Raw genomic sequence first — 16,270 nt, forward strand, 5'->3', positions numbered from 1 at the left:
AGTCAACACCCTATATCGTGCTGATGGGGCCGTTCCTGGTGAGCCAGCTCAGAGTTCCTGACCGGGTGTCCGATGCAGATACAGCAATCCCAGCATTAAAAACAAAGACCAGTTCTCTCCAATCATGTAGTAGAAAGTTAAACACCACTTGGAAGTTTAGCTTGGGTGAGTTGGGACCTCCTAGTCCTCACACCTCTGATTTGCACTCTTCTGTAGAAAAGGCTTCCGTAAGTAGAGGAGAAGGAGCATGAGTGCCTCCTATGAATTTAACCAACCATTGGATCCAATAATTTATGGTTGTCTACCCAAAGTAAGCTCAAGGAAATGTTCAGGTCATCAGTTACCTGCTCTGTGGGACTTGGTGGAGTCTTGGACAGCTGTTGTCAGCAAGAGCTTATCAGGAGATGGCTCTGAAGTATCTGAGAAGGGTGTGTGGCAGAGAGGGATTTTCCAAAGCTGTTCAGCATCCCCACTGCTCTGTGCAGGGTGCACTGGCAGGGAGGAGCACGTGCACTTCAAGCACAGCATGCACCATTTCAGAGCACTGTAGGGCAAATCATCTCCCCTAAAGCCTTTCCATCATGGAGAAGGCTCCATGTTCCATCAGATATGAGGCCTTACCCCGTGTTTCATTTTGCTGTCATAAATCTTGTCATAAAGTGCCCGAGGCTGACCCACAGGATGCATTTCCAGCATTTGATTTCCAAATGAGCTGAGGTGTCAGAAAGATACAGGCCGAGTTTGCACTCAGGAGATGTTCCACAGCCCTTGCTTACTCTGCCAGAGGAGCTGCCTCTAAAAAACACTCCTTGCTTATAGTAATAGTTTGCAAACTTTAGTGTTGTTCTAATGATAATAATAAATAACCTGGGAAGGACTGTTTTGGATTTATGGCTGCACATTGTGTTTTGGCAAAATAAAATTAACTAAATAAAAGATGTTGCTTTCTAAACAATAGTCATTGTATAGGCCTTGGTTGTTAGCAGCAGAAGTCAAGTACAATATAAGATTTAAACTATTATAAAATAAACCTTATAACTCAGGGTAGGTTTACTGAGACTGGTGTATGTAAAAGACATTTTCTGGCCTCAGAATGACAGACTATCTTCCATCATCCAGAAACCAGCTGGAAAAACTATCCTTTCCTTTGATTTAACTCACAGGGATATTGTTTTTCTTTTCAATTTTTCCCTCAGAATCTATCTATTAAATACAGAGCAGTGAAGTTTGCTTTTTATGGAAAATATCTATGAACAATAGAGAAAGGATGAAACCTTAGTACAGCAAAAGAGCACTGGACATTCTATAAATAGCACATTTTCCAAAGTGTACTGATGGCCTCTGGTTTCAGTGGAGCAAAGCTTTGCACATTTCAGTACAAATGCAGAGAGAAGTATGTCTCACTGTAAATACAGATCAGTCTCTGCATGGCCAGCTGGCTATGTGTGCTTACAGATGGCAGGCGAGGGAGCATCCCGCTTCATGTGGAGGGGATGTGCCTTTGGGAAGTTACGCTGGTCTCTGGCTGCCCATGGCCCTTATCTCCAGGAAAAATCCTGCTATCCCTTTGAACAAGGCTGATCCAGAGTGTCATGTGATGAAAACGTGCTGCCTTGTAGAGCTGAATGCTTAAACCTTGTAAATGAGGAAGGGACTGGAGGGTAACAAGTGATCTGCTACAGTTGCTGGTAATTATTCAAATAGCAAGGGATAGGACACGTTCTAGCTGGACAGGGTCCCATCCAAGGTGGGCTCCTGCCCTCCTGATGGGGCTGGCATTGGAGCAAACCTGGTTCTTGGGCAGGACTGCATAGCACAGGGGACTTCGGTGATGTATCAGCCAGTGTTCTTAGGTCATTTGAGTCACTCAAGTTCAGTTCATGGCATTTCTCTCTTGTCTTCTGTAAGCTTGAGTCTTGAAAGAAATGCAACCATTTCATCTTTCCATGTTATTAGCTATTTGTTGCCCTCCCTTTAGAAAGGTGAGTGCTGTCTTTTTTGTTTGCTATGGTGATGTCATTGCCTGGTACTCTGACTAATGGCTCTTCCTGAACACTGATGCTAAGGACATGACCAATGAGCAATATCACAGGCTTTGGAGTTTAATATGTTGAGGGACACAGGCATATTGGTTCTTTCTTTCTTACATTTCCTTTCTAACTAAGAGCAAGTTTTTGGTTGTGGAATAATTCTGCATGTTTCTTAGAACAGTCACTTATGCAGAACATGAAAGCTAAGCAAACTAAAGAGGGAAATAATTGCAACAGGGAACAAAGATTTTCTGTTGGGTGATATCAATACTTTACTTAGCAGACAGGAAATGGTAACTGCTCATTAGCTGAGCTAGTCTCACCTTGACTCAATTTCCCTTGAGCTGAGCTAGGAAGAAGTGCACATCTGTAGAAGACAGGTCAAGAGAGCTGCAAGGTATGGGAGAGTCACCACAAAGCACACGTGGAGGTGCTCTGCCTGTTTTGGGTCATGCTCCATGGGCTGTAGTCACACCTAGGTCTGAGGTGGTTGCTGGCACTACCCCAAGGACTTGAGGGAACCTGCTTATGTACAAATTTGCCCATTGTTGTGGACTGAGCATGTTGAGTGGGATCATTACCTCTGCAGTTTCCCCTCCTAGAACATCTGCCTGAAAGACCTGTCCCAACAGAAGTAATCCTACTCCAGCATGAGGAAGGCTTTCTAGAAATCATTTGTAGCCTGAGCTAATTAAAATGAGAGATCTCCACTGCCAAACCACAACCGCTTTCTAGTGTCTGGAATCTTGCTTTAAACTGATGCAGATACATGTGTTCTACATCTGTTTTGGAGAGTTCAGCCCTGACATTCTTTCATCTCATGCAATATTTGTGAAATAAAAGACAAAAAAGAGGACTGGATGTGCTTCATACAGATAGGATATTTAGTCAGCTTGGAGGTCCTTCCACCGTGGTTTTAGTGTTCAGGGACTGCTCCTGACAGCCTGGGTTCATCTGAAGCTGGTAACTAAGTCAGTCATGACTGACTCTGCTCCCACTTTAGTTAATTATTCCATGTCTGTCATGGTAAACAAGATGGAGGGGGAATGTATTGGCAGATGTAAACAACAGTGCTGCTGCAGCCCCTTCTTCAGGTGCCTGCCTCTCTAGGCTCTGCTCCAGGGGGTTTCCATAACCCTTCTGTACTCTGTTGGTAAGTACGCTTGCTTTGTTTAGCAACAGGAGTCATTGGACATTGTGAGTATCTTAAGGACAGACTCTTGTGTTTGGTGATTGGTAGCAGTGAGATGGTGATTGCACACGAAGCAACTTCTGTTCTTTGTGGAATTGTTACGGTTGTAGGAGCTTTTTTTTTTGTTCAACTGGCAGCATTTGAGATAAAAATATTGTCTGTCATATTATTCTGAACTAGTGTTGACCGAGTTGTCAAAATAAGGTGTGATAAAATAAAAAGAATTTTTCCTTTTACTGGACACATGAAATTAGATCTCTTAATATTATTTGTTGAGTACATTTTTTTTTTCTCCCAGTGCCTGATTCCCTTTCCTCTGGCTCTGAACACAGCTGAGACCCAGAAGCTAGAGATGTTGATGGTGGATATTGCCAGAGTCAGAGAGCCTCAGGCTGTGCCCCTTCAGTTAGATTTGCTTATTCCTTGGCCCTGGTGCTCCATTCCTTTCTTTTCTATCTAGTGTGTGTGTGTAAGTCCAGTATTCAGTGCAGGTGGAAGTAAAGCACTCCACAGGAACAGTGCAGGGTCAAATAATTAGTGCTGCTGTGAAGTAAGTACTCTGCAGGATCCCTGCCCATGTGAGTCAGGGCCGAGCTCAGGGCTCCTGTGCTGCAGAAGATGTGTCACCATTTACCTCTATGGCTTGTGGCTTTGGCAGCAGAACCCGGAAACAGCATGTGAGGTTCCAGGCAGATCGGCCTCTTCTGTTGCACAGAGGGGCACATCAGAGCTGGTTGCCCTGTCTCAGGGTTATTGATTCCCTGAGATTCTCCTTGGGGTTGCTGTTCCCCAAGGTAATAAGGGTTCCCCCAAGGTTGCTGTTCCCCAAGGTAATAAGGGTTCCCCCAAGGTTGCTGTTCCCTGGGAGTTTCCTCGGGGTTGATGTTCCCCGAGGTAATAAGGTTTTCAATCTTCTCTTAGCCCTAGGTGTTTCACACCGAAGCCAGAGATGACAAGTTGAGTCCAGCAGTTCGTGTTATCAAGCTGTTTATTCTCAATTATCTATCAGTTCTTGTCTAGCTTTGCAAGGTGTCCCCAGCAAAGCAAGACACGTGACTGGACTGGCGTGGATCAGAGAGCCCCGCACCTTAAGTACAGTACCCTTGACCCAACCACTGTCCGAGACGTATTTTTTATTTACAAAATTTTACCAATACCTACTACCTATACTAACATGTCAGTTCTACTCTAAGCCAATCTCTAAAACCCAACTCAGCACAAGATGGGGGACGAGAGCAAGAACAAGGAGGACAGGGGCCACTCCCCAGTTCCTCCATCTTGTCTCTTCAGCCCCATATACTAAGAATCCTAATTTCTATATTTATATTCTATAATAAACCATCCACTACTTATTTTAAATTCTTAGGATTTGTGATTCTTCCTGCATGTGAGTGTTCACTCCCATGGACAGGAATCAGTCAGTGTCCTCCTGGGATCTGTGTGGGTCTAAGTGACCCCCCTGTCCAGATCCCAGACCCCCCTGTCCAGTCTCCAAACCCTCCTGTACAGTCTTCAAACCCTCCAGGGTGGCCAGAGGGATATCCTGGACTCCAACAGCCATGTGCATCAAAACACAAACCTCAGGGATGAAAATGTGGTCTTGGGAGCAAAGATCCGCTTGTTCCATTTAGCAAATATTCCTGACATATTGTGCTTAGTGATTGGCTTTTCACAGGAGATTTTATTTTGAGATGTCTCAGGCACAGACATTACTGTCACACCAAAATGGTAGAGAGTGAATTTATAGCAACCACTCTCTGAGATGGGAACTGAAGGGGGTAAGAATAGAAAAACAGGCAGTGAGATGACAAATTGTCTTCCATCTCAGATACTAAATATCAATGGGTTAAGTAAATCTCAGCAGAAAATGACAACTTCTCCGTGCTTCACAGCAAACATCCCAAAAAGCCCTGGTTGGGGAGGAATTGGAGGAGGCAGGAGGTGTGCTCCACCAGGACCCTACAATGCCGTAAGGGCTTCTTTTCTCCCTCCCAAGGGTGTGCAGCCTCAGACTTTGGTGGTGAGCATGTGGGCAAATGATGACCACACGCTTTTTTAGAAAAACAGATACTTTGGTCAAATGTGAAGAGAAGGTCATGGGAAACACTTGCCACCCTTTCTTTTTTAATTAAATAACCCTCAAGCCCTAGCGCAGGCTTACCTGAGATTCCGAAGGTGTATTTGTGATGCTATAAAGCCACAAAGTGGCTATTCAAGTGGATCAATCTTCAAGAGAAGATTTTACAGTAACACTGTGACTGAAAAAAGCAATTAAAGGGTCTAGCTGAGTCTCGAGTGTCTGGGAACTGTTTCTTGGGCAGTGAATGCAGAAAAGAGTTTATACTTTGTGAGTGAACAGGCCTCCGTTCTGTGACCGATGCCTGACTCTTGGTTTGAGGTTGGATGTCCCTGCATCTGAGGACTGTGTTGTTAAGAGTGTGCTGTGAGGACTTAGGATTTTTTTAGATTTTTGTCTGAGCAGGTTTTTTCTCTGCTCAGATAGTTGCCAACCAGGTACACCTAAGTACTGGTAAAATACAAATACAAATGCCTCTGGTGCAAACCCAAGCCCTCTGAAAAGCTCTAAGTCTGTGCAAAGTGGTTTATGTGCCACTGGTTTGCGTAGGTGCTGGTGGGCTACAGCCCCAAGAACCTGGACACTTTTCCAGTGTAGAACTGTATTGTACCACAACTCCTGAACCACAGATTTGCCATCTGTAAAAGCAAGAGGGAAACTTGATTTTAGAAGGATGCTTCTAATGTTGTCAAGCAAAGTCCTCCAAGGAGGCAAAACTAATAGAGTTGCCATTTGTTTCTTCTTTATTAAACTCCATATTACATCCACTGTCCTGTCTTTCTTCTTTGCACTCTTACCTGGAGATGTGTTCCAGCTTCAGGAATTGAAGTTTTGTGCTGTCCCAGTCTGCTTTGTGCTTGCCCTTTCAGTGCTTCCACTGTCTAACTCTGATGTGCAGAATAAGTGTCTGTAGTTGACTGGGCTTTGTGTGGGAGGGAGCACTTTTAAAATTTTTTTCTGCTGCTTCCATAACCCCAGTGGGGTAAGGACCAAAACGTGGTGAGATGCAGTCTAGGTTATTAGCCTGAGCAATGGATTTAGCATGAGCAAATTGCCTTTCAGACATGCCCACTGTTCTTCCTTCTGCTGTGAGATGTTTGTTATGCAGTTTGCCCTGCACCAAATTCCAGAGGTGCTTTGCTGGTGCAATCAAGTGGTGGTGGTGCAGGAGCAGTCCGTGCAGTGGTGATCCCAAGCTTCCCCAGCCTTTGCAAACCAAACCCTGACTTGCTGTGAGCAGTGTCCCAGGTGTTGTTGGTGTCAGCTTCCAGTGACCACAGGGGATATGAGTGAGTCTTGCACACAGCAGAGGTTGGAATCTGGTATGTATGAGCATGGATCCCTTGGGCCTGCTTCAAGAAGAGAGTGCTGATGTGGAAGGAAGGCTGTAAATTGTTTAAAAGAGCAGTGCTATATGATGGTACCAGTTTGTTGAAATGGTTTGTGCATGCAGGACAGGAGACATATATTTATTAGCTTAAAATAACATTGACTTTAAACCAGCTTCTAGAGGTCCTTTCTGAGGCTAGGCTAGACTCTGAAAATGCAGTGATGGAGACCAGGAGTGTCCTGGAGCATACAGAGCAAAATGAGCTATAAAGTTATATGCCCAGGAATTTACTGTAGGAAAAAGGAAATTTCGGGGAAGAACTCTTTACTCTGTTTGTTTTCGATGTATATTGGAGCCTTTCTCCAGTGTGGGGTGTGCCAGTTTCCACCAAGGTCTGTACAGATATGTACAGTCTGTAACAGGTTCCAGCCTGGCTTCGCAAACATCAGAGACCTCAGCAGGTGAAATAAAACACCAGGGAGGAAGAGTCTGAGGGGGCACAATAAAGGAAGTGGGGAGGGAAGGACTGTGCTAATATAATATAAGTGCATAATTCCACATTCCTGGGAGAGTTTTGCTGAAATGTCCACTTTTAAAGAAAATATTTGGGGATCATTATTACAGGAAATAAATTTCATGGTGTTTTTAAGTTGTAGCTATAAAAAGCTAGAAAGGATACTGAGTAGGCAGTCCTGGTCTGGTGAGAGGGCCCCACAGCTGTGTTGGCTTCACAAATGTTTTGCATATGCTGTTCTTAAAGAGAAAAGGAGAACAAAAGGGGGAAAAAACCCAACACAAAAACCTTCAGTCCTATCATCTTCCAAACCATAAGAATTTTTCCTGGTTTTTTGTGTAATAATTGTATCACTTACAGTTTGCGTTTTTTCCACTAGGTGTTTGAAATAATGAGTGAAGACTTGAACTCCAAGAAGCGGCAGTTGGGAAAATCAGGCATAAAAAGAGCTCAGACATATTTGCAAAATGAAATTGCAATTATGTAAATTGCAGCTACTGGCTGTGTAGGCATGGGAGAGCGTAACTGGCAAGTTATGATGGAGGAAAATTCTCATTTGTGCTGTAAGGCAAGACCATGCTTGGCAGTTTACTTGCGAGCATGAAATTGCATCACAGATGTGTCTACTTGCTGCTTCTATTTTGGTGTGGAAGTCAAGTGGCTGGAAGTTTCTATCGTTAATGATTTCCTCTTGTTTGCTCTAACAAACAGCTGCATCACATTGTCTGACACCAGTTAGAGTATTTACTGGCCAGTGCTCTGCACAGATGAAAGGGGAGGCATTTAATCCAATCTCCTTGGATGTCTCAGTGTTTGCACTTGGAAGTTTTCTTTTCTGCAGTCTTTGTGCAAGTGCAGAACAAATTTATGTTGCAGTTTGACACAGGCTGCCCTCTGAGCCTGATTACTGCCAGGAGCTCCTGAGGCACATCTTGAAGAGCTCTTTGCCATAGGGTACAACAAGCAGGAAAAAAAATCTTGTTACTCAGAATTGCTCTTAAGCATTCATCTGAGCAGATCTGAGGAAAGTTATGCATTGAGCTTCTTCAACTTGTTAACCTGGGATTTAGACCAGAATATGAGCCACATGAAATACATGAGAACTAAGATTTTATTAGGTGTTGGGGGTTAGATTTGGTGGGTTTTTTTTTTTTCACTTACAGAATTTTTTTCCCATAAGTTTCCAAGAAGCCTTAATGACTACTTAATCAGAACAAAAGGGAGTACTTGAAGGACATGGCAACACAAGGCTACACCTTATTGTTTTTAAGTCCCTGGGAGTGTCCCTCAGAGGGGAGAGATGACAAGCTTTGGGAAAGGCAAAAAGACAGAGCTAGAGGAGGGGAACTCACTCTCAGCATCGAGGAGGACGGTCAAGCTGCCCATCGCTGCAGGAAGAGTTCACGGCCATCACTCTGCCTCTGCCTCGTCCTGGGAAATCTACCGTCAACTGCTCGTGTACCCAGGAATCCTGAGCTCGCTTTCTCCAGCCTCCCCCCACCGCCGCTGCTTCTTTGGAGCTTTGAGGTTCCCCTGATACTCTGTAGCCCAGCACTGCCCAGCCCTGCTGGGACACCCCTGCTGCTCCAGCTACCAGTGCAGAGCTCCTCATCTCATCCACCAGCCCGGGACTCTCCTCCCTTCCAGCTCAGCCTCTCAGAGTCCTGCAGGGGCACCGAGATCAAACTGCCCCAGGTTTTTTTTTGTTTTGTGAAAAAAAGCCCTCAAGGTTCTTAGTTCTGTTTATTATTAATGCTGTAGTTGTTGTTTGTTTGTTGTTTTGTCATATATACTAGTAAAGAACTGTTATTCCTATCCCCATACCTCTGTCTGAAAGCTCCTTTAATTTTTTAAATTGGAATAATTTGGAGGGAGGGGATTTGAATTCTCCGTCTCTAGGGAGGTCCTGCCCTTTTCCTAGCAGATATCTGTCTTTCAAACCAACACATTAGGTCAATTTTGATAACTCAAGCCTGCACTGAGGCAGGAAGGACATGCACATCTGACTGGAAGTGAATTCACAATGTGGCATAGGGGCCCCGAGTCCAGCTTGTGTCAGCTGGAGGTGTGACCCAACCTACAGACAATCATTCAGGTTCCTGAGAGTCATTGTGAACATGTACCTTCTCATCTGCCCAATCTTTGTGCTTGGGTGGTCACTGGAAGGGCCTCAGACTGCTAGGAGGTGTCTCTGTGCTAGCAATGTACCGTCACAGTTCTTGGTCTTTAGGGAAAATCTACTTGGCAGTAACCCATGGCAGCCTATCAAAAGGTTGCAGAAATGGAAACAGACAGTTATTGACAAGACTAACTCAGGATGCCTTAATGGGCAGCTAAATGTATAACTTAATGCTGTGCTGAGTGCCTGTATCTTACTGCCCCAAAGGTTTCTGCTATATTGAATAAAAAATAGGCAGGTATAACCCCATGTTTCCTTTTTCTTTCTTATAAAACTGATTTTCAGTCAAGGTCTTTTTTCCTGTGGGTCAACAAGTTTTTGCCTGATATTTAAAGACTTGCAGAAGGCTGGACCTGTGCATTGCCCAGAGACAGCAGTGGGAGTCTTGGGACACTGGTGATGGGTTTATCACGTGAAGGAGTTGCTAAATTCTTGAACCTGCTCACAGTTGTAAATGTTGTTTGAGAGCTGCTGAAGGCTGTTTGAATATGAGAGCTGTATGAAGTCATTAGTTTTACCCTCAGCTGGTGCACGTTCTCTATCTCCACAGCAAGGTTGTGCCAGGTTGAGGGTCAGCTGTGGAGATGGTAGTGAAGCAGTTATGTTGGCTCACACAGTGCACATTGGGACTCAGAAATAAAAGTGAGCTTTCCTTAACACCAAGATGTATGCTTTAACAATAAAATAATTTGCTTTCTCCATCCAAATCCCCAAGTGCTGTTTTGGAAAAATATCTAGAGCAACAACTTTTCATTTGTAATCTAGCTTGCATAACAGGCACTGGAGGCTGTGTGCAACAAATCAAGATGGAAATGGCTGGTGCATACTTCTGAGTTTGGCCATATGCTGCAAGCGAGGGTTTTGACAGATGCATTTTTCCCTAGAGATTGCATTTAGTTCATCAGCCTTAGGTTAAATGTGAAGGATCTGAGGTAAAATTCCAGGACTCCATCCATTAGCTTTCAAGCCCGTAGTGTTTGGTTAAAACAGCCCGATGGGAAGCATGACCTGGTGCTTGGGAATCGAAGTGGTGCCAGTTGTGCTGCAGCAGTGTGTTCACTATGTCATACCACACACATCTGATAAGGGAAGACATGATGATGCTGGATAAGTACCAGTGCACAAGGACTCTGCAGGTCATGTGGAGAGCGCTGTTTTTTATTTAATGACTGAGATATGCAGGTGCTAATTTGAACCAGATGTGTGTGAGGCCAAAGCCAAAGTTTTTTACACCACAGTGAAATTATGGCCTTGCATTTCTGGGACTGGAAGGAGGTTTTGGATCAATCTTTATTTACTAAAATATTTAGGTAGTTATGAATTCTAGTGCTTGAACCCTTCATTTCAGTTTTGCTTAAAGAGTTACCTTCCTCTTTCCTCCCTCTGTTTGATGCCCCTTTGATACGGTCACACTTGAGGAAACCTTCTTGGAGCGGCCAAATATGTGCCAGCGCATCAGGAGGTTTTTGGCTGACCCAAGTCTCACTCCCCTCTGAGTCAGTGGTGTTGGCATTGCATGTCTCTGCACAGGCAGGGGTTTCCCATGCACAGAAGCTCTGGCACAGACAGCCTGTGTGTGGGCTGAGATAGTCCTGGCTCTGGTGCCCTGGTCCCTCCAGCAGTATAGGCATCTCTATAGATGCTGGAGTGTGGTGCATGCAGGCACTGGTGTAAGCAGGCAGCTGGTGCGTGTCTCATTAGGGAATTTATATATATATATTTACATATATAAAAAATGTTTTCTCTTGCCTCCCTTATTATCCTCTTCAGACAGCAGGAAATAAATTGACTATTTGCATGATGTGATGTATTTCAATTTCATTATGCAAGAGGCAGCAGGCTGCAAGAGGCAGCAGGCTGCATGAGACAGCTGCATGTTACCTTTGGTCTGCAAGGGTGGCCAGTCCAGGAACCCTAATATGTTCTAGGTTCATGGAGATAGTGAGAAGACCAGCTGCCACACATTTGGGTTATGCCACTCTCAGTGGTGAATTTCCTGTATTTTGGTTGTATCTGTTAGTGCTGTAGGATAAGATGATGATGTTGAATGAACCATTACCTCTAGTGTACTTGGCCAGCCCAGAACCTTGATGCTTTGAAATTGGTATGAGCCCTGGAACTGTGTGGCTGTGCCAGAGGAGCAGAGTGTCAGGGCACAGGTATCTGCTAGGGAGGGGCAGGGCCTCCCTAGGGATGAAGACTTCAAATCCTCTCCCTCCAAATTATTCTAATTTAGAAAATTAAAGGGGCTTTCAGGCAGAGGTATGGGTATAGGAATAACAGTTCTTTACTAGTGAAAAGAACAGGGCATATGCCTTTATTAATATTCAGTTCTTTATTAAAGTGATCAGCTCTTTATTAAAGTCTGGATTGCAGAGTCCGATCAAAGTCCTTTACACTGCTGCAGGTCTTCACTCAGCTGCCCGCAGTAGATGCCGGGTCCTTGCCTCCACAGGAACAGCTAGAAGCTCTCTCCAGTCCACCATCAGGAGGCAGGGTGGATGAGCAGCCTGCTGCAGGAGTGGGTGAGGTCAGCTCCTTGCTCTCAGGGATAAACTTTGAGAGTTTCCCCTTCTCTGCATGAGGTGCTTCAGCTGGCTGATTCCCATTCCATCCGAACTCCTCATAGGTCACGGTGAATCTTCAAAGCAGGTCAGGGGGTGCATCCACTTCGTGCTCGGCCAGGGCACGATCTAATTCTCCTCTGACACCTCTAGCTTCTTGTTTTGGGGTCAGTTTCCCTAAAAAAATCCTCCCAGGAGCCACCAGGGTGGTTCTATTTGCATATACACATGCATATGCATTTGTCCTGGTCGTAGCCGAGGTTACTCCTTCTGAATGAGGTAGTTATAAAGGACAATAGGGCTATCTAGGTGTGGGCAGCTTCTTTTCACATTTCAATTAGGTGGGGAAAAGTTGCCAGGCAACTTTCCTTCAGGGCAGCTCTCCCTACTCAGATTGGCTGGGGTGGGGGGGGGTTACTCTAGCCAGGAGAGGGTCAGTTTTTTTTTTTCCCTCGTTCCTAACACTAGTATGTATAACATGGCAAACAAACAAGAACAACTACAGCATTAATAATAAACAGAACCAGGAACCCCGAGGGGCTTTTGTTTCATAAAGCCCAGGGTAGTCTGATCTCTTGGGACTCCTAGAGCACCAAGCTGGAACGGTGGGGATGTCCCAGCAGGGCAGTGTGGGGGTACAGTGTAGCAAAAAGCCTCAAAGCAGTGCCAAAGAAACAGCGGTTGGGACAGGGCTGGCCCAGCAGGGCAGGAGGAGGCGAGCTCTGAGTTCCTGGGCACACAGATTGTTATAAATGCCAGGACAATTTATTTCCAAATTCAATAATTTGGTTTATTAAAAATTCAAATCACAAAATTTGGAATCAAATCACAGAATTTTAAGCAATAAAAAAACCACACAAACAGCGATACCTACTTGACAGAGTTTCTCCCGGGAAAAACAGCCAAGAGTGACCCTTAGACACGGACCCTGGCCGTCTGTGTCTCTAGCTGGGTACACAAATTCGCCCGCTCAGAGGCTCAACTTAAATACACTTTATTTCCCCCTCGGCAGCACCCTTCCCATTGTTTCTGCTAAGCACCGGCAATTAAGAGTGTTTACGCTAAGCCCTGAAAAAGTCCCTTGGTCCATTCAAGTGCTAATGTCCAGAGTAAGTCCTTGCTTTTAGTAATCTAACAGCTGTAGAAGTGTGTGATGATTTTCTGCATGTAGGCGACCGATCAGAGTAAATCCTTGCTTTTAGGCAATCTTCGCTGCACGTAGGCAGGGGTAGGTTGGTCAATATCCATTGTCTTACTAGTGCCTCATATTTTCACCTTCTATTTCTGGACCAGGAAGATCAGGAGTCTGTGAAGCACGTGGGTTGAGCATACATATTTTTATACAATATATTACAGCTTACAGCTTATAATTATTTATAGAACATGAATTAAATAACCCTATTTTTCACACAGATGATGGTAGATTTCTCAGGACTGAACTTGGTGACAGTGAACTCCTCCAGCAGCAAGCAGCAGCCTGGCTGTTCTCTCTCTGATACCGAGAGCAAGAGAGCGAAGCTGTCTCCTGCCCCGTCCTTTACCAGCCCCCAAACCTCACAGTATCTTTTTTCCCTCGGAAAGGAAAACTACTAGAGACCAAAAATAGGTGTAGCCCGGTGCTATACTCTCCTTTGGCCACTTCTTTGTTTTGGTCAAGCACCCAAAAGTACCCAGTAGTTAGTCTCCCAGCAACTTATGGGGAAAAATTCTATAAGTAAAAGAACTCAAATATAACCCCCAACACAGAGGAGGCTGCAGGCTCCACAATGGGAATGGTCCCTCTTGGCCTGGGAGGCCTTATGCAGGCTGGCATTTCTGTTTTCCATCAGGTTCATGGTTTGGTGTGCTTGGCCAGTTCTATCCCTCCTAGCACAGTGGGAGAATCAGAGTATTCAACCTGCAGATTGGTTATTGACAGAAGTTCCAGAGTGAGTCTTCAACCTGAGCAGTGTTTTCTCATGTGGAGGCTGCTTGGACCGCTTAGATTTTTGGCTTAACACCAGGTTAAGAGATCTTACATACTTGTGAGTTTGAACCTCATTAAGAGATCTTTTAAATCAGAGTTTACCTCATGAAATCAAGAGTGTTTTGTTGCTCAGGTTTCTGCTCATCTTTGCTTTTTCTCTGATTTAATATTTGTAAGTTCCAAGGAGGTGCTTTTGCTACTGCCATGTAACATAATAGCAAGATCTGCTCTAATGCTTGCATGAAACTATTGATCCCACTTCAGTGCTCACTGAGGAGTCTCTTATGAGGCCTGAAATGATTAAAAATAGCACTGTTGCTTTCCATTATGGGTCTGACTTTCCCAGTCACCGGAGTTACAGCAGTTACTATAGTTTGAAACTGAGCTGCTGACAGCGTGCTTAGCCAAATCTTAGATGTGTGCATAGAACTTGTTTAAAATAGTTGTGATTTTACTGTATGGCAACCACTTTCACCAGAAGAGAACACAGAATTGCTGTAAGTCAGGTGCCCTTTCTGTTGTCCTGTAGTGAAGAAGATCCATTGTATGAAAGTGTCATTTCCACAGGCAAAAGGAAGTATTTTTCATTAGGTGAAATCTTCAGTTTTATTTCTGTACAATGTACTCAATGTGGTTATTGAAAGAACTAAAAGCTGAACAATGATGTGAGAGCTGGCAATGCAAGTGCTTGTAATTAACTTATATAGCCCAGTGCACTTAATGGAGACATAATATGTGTCCAGCTTGATGTGAGGTGCATTTATTCAAACCATCAGTAGGAGGATGGTTCAGCTTTGTGATTTACCCCTCCTCAGGTAGCCAGACGTGGAAAAAGCACCTGGGCCAGTACTGCTATGGAACCACAATATCCACTTTCTGAATCTTGCCACCTCCATTGCTTTCTTGATCTAGCATTTTCCTCCTAAACACTCTAGAGCTGAAAGAAAAAAACACTAGATGCTCATTTAGTGGGTCAGATGAGCTCTTACCAGACAGCTTTGTTAAAATGGCTGTATCTTGGATTAATATCAAACAACTCTTGTCATCTTTTCCTAGTGTCTGTCTAGTTTACACAGTGACATGTACACAGATTCTTCTGTTTTGAAACCTGCTTTGTTGAGGGTTTTTTAGCAGAGTTGATCTTGCTGCGTACACGCAATTGCTGTCTGAACAGTGGTGTGATAATGAACTTGTTTCTCATACAGGTGACCATTCAGTGTAAATGAAAGAGGGAGTTATGTTTCAGTCTTGTTTCTTTTGAGTTTTTTTGACCACCCTAGAATTGGAGTTTGGGCCTACCTTTCTTCTTTCCCAATGGAAATCAGTGATTTTTGTTTTCAGTAGCCATCTCATTTTATAAGAAGCAATTGACTGAAATTGGTCAGAACACAAGTGTATTTTTGAACTTGGCATATCAGTTCCCTGTTACTTCTGCTCTGTTGCTGTAGTCTTTTGTATAGTAACATATTGAATTTGATGGCTGAACTTAGACTCCAGTGGGAACAGCATATGTATAATTTTCCAAACTTTCCTTGTTCCAGAGGAACCTCTGTTGCATTACACTATGTGCTACAAGCTTCATGCTGATGGTACCCACTCATGTTAGCATTGGTGATCTGGACTGATAGTGGAGCAAGTAAAATTAGAAAAATTCCCAATGACAGAGAGACATGGATTCCTTGGCATTCTATATAGCAGAGGGATCCTCTGCACTTTTCTTACCAATGCCCTTACCTCTCACACCCATCAAGAAAAAGAGGCAGGGGAAGGCTTAAGTTTTCTTAAAAGCTTCCAGCTTGGCTTTGACAAAGGAACAGCCAGTGGATCTGACAGCTTTTCTTCAAGCTTCACCTCAGCACAAGGATTATGGTGTTCTGCTGTGTCCCATGCCTCTGCAGTTTTTCTGCTCATCAGGATGTATAATTGTGCCTGAACAACACGGTTATTCAGAAATACAACAGGGTTATTCAGAAATACAACAGAGCTGTTGCTGACAGGCAAAAGGCAGATTCATACAGACAAGCAGGACAATGTCTTTTAGGAGTATTTTTACATAGCTTCTATAGCAGTTTTTCTTTTATGTTTTTTCTTCAGGATGGCAACTTGTCTTGATCACAGTCAAGGCCTGAGCTCACCTTGTCCCTCTCTGCCCCTGAAACAAGCCAGGTGTAGCACAGCAGCTTACCTGCATCCAGCGTCTGTCTCTGGTGGATTTTGAGAGAAACTGCCAAAGTTTACCAAAAGTAAGTTTTCCTGGAAATTGTCAGGGATTATATAGTTTATAGATCCAACATGAAACAGCCAGTGTTGTGTTGGAAAATCACAGGTACTTCAGATGTTTTCTTTTGAAAACCCTGGGACTAGGATGTTACTGGCCATGTGGATGAGGTTATAGTAACCTGCTAACACTGTGAGCTG

General features: G+C 44.1%; 1 protein-coding gene across 4 annotated transcripts in view; it reads left to right on the forward strand.

Moving 5' to 3' along the window:
- BMP3 (bone morphogenetic protein 3) overlaps positions 1-16,270 on the forward strand; it is a 115,993-nt gene that overhangs the window by 12,952 nt on the left and 86,771 nt on the right. The window contains exon 5 of one of the 4 annotated variants that reach the window (XR_010082610.1): positions 8,307-11,515. The exons of 1 other annotated variant lie outside the window; for it this stretch is intronic. The gene's annotated coding sequence lies outside the window, so the exon portion shown is untranslated. Of the gene's footprint in view, positions 1-7,522; positions 11,516-16,270 lie in introns of those variants that run through there. 2 more of the 4 variants (XR_010082606.1, XR_010082607.1) reach the window with 2 other exon arrangements.

This window comes from Prinia subflava, chromosome 18, assembly GCF_021018805.1.
Source record: "Prinia subflava isolate CZ2003 ecotype Zambia chromosome 18, Cam_Psub_1.2, whole genome shotgun sequence".
In the NCBI taxonomy this organism is placed as follows: domain Eukaryota; kingdom Metazoa; phylum Chordata; class Aves; order Passeriformes; family Cisticolidae; genus Prinia; species Prinia subflava.